The sequence below is a fragment of the Cibotium barometz genome, chromosome 39 (assembly GCF_041138505.1).
Source record: "Cibotium barometz isolate CiBa-2024 chromosome 39, ASM4113850v1, whole genome shotgun sequence".
Lineage (NCBI taxonomy): Eukaryota > Viridiplantae > Streptophyta > Polypodiopsida > Cyatheales > Cibotiaceae > Cibotium > Cibotium barometz.
The window spans coordinates 35,670,104-35,676,301 of NC_141084.1; positions in this window are offsets into that span (position 1 = coordinate 35,670,104).

Genomic DNA, 6,198 nt, shown 5'->3' on the forward strand with positions numbered 1-6,198 from the left:
TTTCGTTTGGTCAATCTTTCTCAATTATATGGACACGGACAATAGCATGGTTTAAAACAAGGCATTGAGGCAATATACATTTACTTTAAAACACCACGAAAAGGAGGTGATTTACTACACCTTGAATATTATATGTTGACTTTTAAGAAATAGCTTGTTATATGTTCATTGAGCTTTAGTCATAAATCAACAGTCACCTATTAAATATATGTGATGGTCCTTAAACTTAGAATTGTACTGTTGAGTTGAGTAGAGTGGTTGTACAAGATACAATTCAATGCTACCTTTTCAATAAACAATATTATCAAGGAAACTCAGAAGTCAACCCAGCCTTGATTTTGACGGGCACCCTTGCCCTTCAAAATTGATGGGTTCAGTGAAATATAGCCATTTTTCTATTTTAGTGTAATTTTTTATGGGCATTTGGAAATTCTGTAAGTTACGCGGCCAATATGTACATGACACCCATCAAAAAGCAACTATAAGTCAACCACATTCTAAAACTTATGTTAATTTAACACATGGTCAAAGTACAAAGGGTACACTAAACCAATGGATTTGAAAAGCCATTCCATTTTAGTAAAAGTGTATATGACATGAAGATCAACAACATCCATTTAAGCAAGATAAATGAAATGGTTTAACTTAAGTTGAAAAATTCCATTGAATGCAATGATGAGATGGGCCTTATTATGGTGCATGAATTGATGTTCTCAATTGACTTCAATGCTTTTTAAACAAGACGAGAAAGATGATGTTGCACTTAGATTTCACCCTTTTAGATGAGTTGAAGTTGAGTGCTCCAATGAGGTTAGTCCATAGCCTATGCACGACACTTGCAATATATACACATGCTCTGCATCTAGTACACACATCAATAGGCATCGATTTCTCAAGCGTGTGCATTAAGCCTCATCTCGTCCGACATCTATCAAGGTATATTTTTGGATGGGGGGACCATGGGAGGCACAAACCCCATGGTATGACCCATGTCCTCAACTTAGCAGGAACCTTCCATGGCCTCTTCTTCCACCACACCAATTGTTGTTCCAAGTAGCCTATATCCCCAATGCTTGATTGATATTGCCAAATTCCCCGAGAAAGAGAGGTCACCCAACTCCATTACAATAGTTATAGGGAAAGTCCACTGCCAAAAGCATCAGCATCTCATGACCTTGACTCCTGAAGAAAAGGGATGTCAGGTAAATGTCAAGGGAAGCATTAAAAAGAGAGTCAAAGAGAGAACTCGAATTTGAGGGCCCAAGCCATGTCCACAATAAAAGGAGGCCTCGGAAAGAACTTCTACATCACCTATATATTTCATGTCGCCTCGATAAGCTGCCTACCACTACCCAACGCTTATCACCAATATGCCAAGCATTCGATTGTGCAGATCGGTCCTGAACCATACCACTTAACATCACATGCCAAATTCATAGCGTATCGCGTATTAATCATGTATTATCTATACATTAGTGTATCCTATCTTAATCATTATTATCCATACATTTCCACCCCGATAGAGTAGCTTCACCAGTGATACAAAGACGAGGTCACCGTTAGGAAGAGAGGAATGTTAAACCAACTTGGAATATCCAATGAGGGTTCATTAGATAAAACAAATAGAACTCATGGTAATGGTTTGTCATAAACTTACAATCGTCAGTTTCCAAATTTTGCATGCCCGACCTAACATAAGACACTTTTCTTTGCCATCTTACGTGCTCAAATGGGCACTTATGTTTTGTAAGTTGGTGCTGGAACATATAAAGGCCTTACCTTGAGCTTAATGTCAAATACAAAAAGTTTAAGGATACTTGCTTAATAAAGGCACCATTTTTAATTTTAGCTAGCCTAGTGTGAAAACTTGTCATTTCTTATATGTATGTCATATTATTTTGACACTAAGCAACACACATTTATTCCCTTGGAATAGAATACTTGTGATCTCTTCTCTTCTTTACTCTTACTTGCTTGTGTTCTAATGAATCTTGCTTGCATTTGATGCATGCTAGATAGGTTTGTTTGTAGGTTTCCTTCTAACATTAGTTTCTTCTTATTCCCTTGCTTTTTGTGAGAGAGAACCATTATGAAGGAAAATCTCTATTTGCCTCCATCTAGGAAAAGAGTACTTTGGTGTGACAACAAAGTGAGGATGATGTGATAAATGAGCTACCACACCCACATCAAGGAGTTATACTGTGGCTTGAAGGTAAGACCCAACACCACATGATTTGGCAAAGGCTAAGGCAAGCTCTTGACTTGGACAAGTGTTCTTCCCTTATCGAGATTTTCAAACTTATATTGTCACAGTGGAGGACTTGGCTAAAAATCCATCATCCTCCAATCATTGATCCTTCTCAATATTTAAAGAGATGTCTTTGAAAACCTATAGCTTATATCTATTTAACTCATTTTTATCTTGATCACAACTCCTTGAAGATATGAATGTTCATATGAATAGGAGGATATTATTAAGTCTCTACCTAAGTTTCTAACTATGGATAAGAAACCATTATACATTCCAAGGATGGATTAAATAAAGGGATATGTTATAATCTTAGCTCTCTCTTTTTTTAAGACTGAAGGAAATTACCTTGCAAAATGAGTGTTTAGAGTTTTCTTTAGTATTATTCTAGGCCCAGGATACACTGGAACCAGGGTGAGCAAAATAATCAGGCCACCCTTGATGAGGATCTTGATGAGGATGAGCAAAATAATCAGGCCACCCTTGATGAGGATCTTAAAGAAGCCCTTCATAAAGATCAACCTAGATCATTCTCTCGGGTGAAGGGATGAACTTAGGCAAGGTAGTCAAAGCATGGATAGAGGCCACGGATGACTACTTTAGCATAGGCAAAAAAAAATGAAGTAAACCTTTCCAAAAATGAAATGAAATTAGAAAAGATCCATGTATGGATCAAGCCATCATGATATAGAAGTCAGGTAGTTGGAAAAGGGATAGGCGATAGAGGGAAGTAAACCTTTCCAAAAATGAAATGAAATTAGAAAAGATCCATGTATGGATCAAGCCATCATGATATAGAAGTCGGGTAGTTGGAAAAGGGATAGGCGATAGAGATAGGATTTGCTTCCACCAAGGAGTATGACCAACCCAACTAACCCAATGATTTATGTTACTGGTTGATCGCATTCTTGTAAGATTTGATGGGGGAAACCTCTCTAGTAGGCCAACTCCTTGCAGGAACCATTGACTTTAACCACCATCATTAAGGCTTCCTTGAGCAAAATAACTGGAATTTTGATAAGGATGTTTGATGGTGGACATTTTCTAATAAAGCCTTGAAATGGGGGATCTACTCTCAGGGGGTTCACCTAAAAATACGTAAGTATAGTACATGAGTTCAAATGAAGGGTTTTTTAATTCAAAATTTTATGGTAAATTTATAAAAATATATTTATAGAAGGTTCTTTTTAAATGGATTTTGAAAAAAAAACTGTAAGTCTATAAAGAAAAAGGGATCATTTTATTCATGAAAAATTCACAATACTTGCAGACAAAATAGGTAATATTTCCTAAAAACAAGAAACATTTGGCATCTTTCAAAGATTCCATCAAAAAGGTTCACTTTTTACCTCTTTTTGAAAAGTGGTCTACGCATGCATACAACACTACCAAAAAATGATAATATTTTGGGCACTTTGCACGTTTCTTACAAAAATTGACATGAAAAAAAAAGACTTCGTTTTGCTTACTTTTTGAGATTATAATTGAAAATCTAACAATAAGTTTAAAACATGCCAAAATAGAGTGTTTATTATTGCCATCTGTGCGATCCAGAAAAAAATTGATACAATTGTAAAAAAGAAGTTATTTTCTAAACATATAGCTTATAGCATAGTTATGGTTCCTCATAATCATTGTTATCTATACAAACACCATCACTAGTTGATGTGCCTTTCCCTAAGAAGGTAGACGAGGCATCCTCTTCTTCACTATCCACAAATATATTTTTTTCTTCTATGTGTACACTTGAAGCTTAGACTCCTTGGGCCATTTGCCATGTTAGCATGATTGAGGATGTGCTACAGAGTGCAACTATAAAAAACTATCTATTTATATGAATATATTACAAAAGTGTTATCTTGATACAGCTATTATCTTATTTATAAAACCCTATTTTGTCTCTTGACATTAGGGAACATTTGAACATATTTTTAGCCTTTTTCTAATGAAAGTAATTAGCAATGGACCAATAGGAATAGAGGATTGTGCACATTTGGTCTCCTTTGAATATAGGGAGGGAGACTAGGCTATAGGGAGGGGGACTAGGCTTTTAGTACTAATAATTACACTTGTCCCTTTCAAAAAGTAGGGGGTTAGGGTGGATATGGTCCTACTATTTTCGTGGTTCAAAAAATCCTTAAAATTTTAAAATTTCTGAGATTCCCCCAAAAGTCACTTTTCCCCCTAAAAACCCATCTCAAATTTCATTGTAGTCAAAAATTTCATTTTCAAGTCCGCTTTCCCTCTTAAACGTCCAAATTAAATTCTCGTTAACCTTCCTCCCTTCCTCTTCCATCTCTTTAATATCCATCAAGCCCGAAATCCTAATATGCATAGCATCTTCACATTTTCTTTCTCTATCTCATTCGCCCAACCCTAATCTCACTACTATAGCTTCACAATTGATATGACTGCACCACGAAGAAGACCAAAAGATGAGATTGAGGAGATCTCACTGTACAACAAGAGGGACGATGATGGTGCTTACGTGTGAGAGAGGCATTTTGAAAGGGTGCTTGGGTTTTCCTACAGCCTACTGCTATTAGTCTGCACCGAGTTCGATGACGAGATGTGATGGAGCGTCATTGGAAGGGTCATTTAAAGGGATTCAAAAAATCGAGCAATGGAGACCTGGTGGCCATTGTACAACATGTGTACACGGCACGAGACATACATCTTTGTAAACAAAGTCAATTCCCATGCAACTATAAGTATCATAGGGAAGGAAGGAGGCATGTGATATAACCATAGCTACATCTTTCATGTTTAATGATCTTATTTTTGGGTTGCAGATATTTTTCCTTCCAACTTGGCAAAGGAGCAACCATTACGAAGCCTTATTATCGGAACATTTCAAGCACTCCATGCCAGACATTGGTGAGGCATTGTTTTCTTGTAAAACCAGTGTAATCCTTCTTAAGGAAAAGATCTTCTTTTACCAGCACTCCTATGTGTTACCAATGCATGACGGTGGGTTTGGTAAGCTAGAGATCATCACATCTCCTGTCCTCTCTTCTACTAAATAGCCAACTCCTGATGCTTGGACGGTTATGCTCATGAAATCAAAGATGCTTTGTGACATACAAGGATCTTTAAAGTTTACAAAGCCTTCTCGATCTATGGGTCTCAGTTGGATATGCCCAATTCATCTTTTTGCTAAGATGTTTAATCAATTTATTTTCTCACAAAAACTTACCATGTTTGTTTGCAAGAAAGTACTAGGTGATGACATGGTTGCCTTGCTTGGAGAGCAGTGGAACATTGTAGAGAGGCAGCATAAGGATGCTACATTCAAGTGCAAAATAGTGGAGCCTCCTAAATCTTAGGGAGCACCTCAATATCATGGGAAGTGAGGATATAAGTGGGGCACAATTCAAGGTAAAGAATAGAAAGATTCGAATGTGAATGGAGTCGAAGACCTTGGTAGATGCTGATTGGAAATATGATTGTATAAGCATGACTTAATAAGAAAGCTTTGGAGTTTTTTTATGAAGTCTATTTAGAATTATAATATTTTCCTTTGACTCTTGGGATTTTGTAAATTTACATATGTAATTCATCAATGAAAAGTTTTGTCTTGTGATTGTTGTGCCTTTGTAATTTTTCATGTTGTTCTTTTCGAATTACGATATTTAGAGCTCTTTTTATGAAGCCCTTTAAGAGTTCTAATATTTTCCTTTTAGAGATGTACTCAAGTCACGAGATAACAATTATGGCATAATATCTCAAAACCATTACAAATTCATGTTTCTACCTTGAAAAATTTAAGTACAAATGTGTTTTGAGTAAAAAAACATCATAAAATGAGGAGTTTCTTAAACTTTACAAAAAAGATTATTAAATTAGAAAAAAAAATTACAAATATTTACAATGATAAATAGGGAGGAGAATGAAGCTTTTTATTTTGTCTTCATCTCCTCTGGTTTTGTCTTCCATGTCCCCCTTTGTCT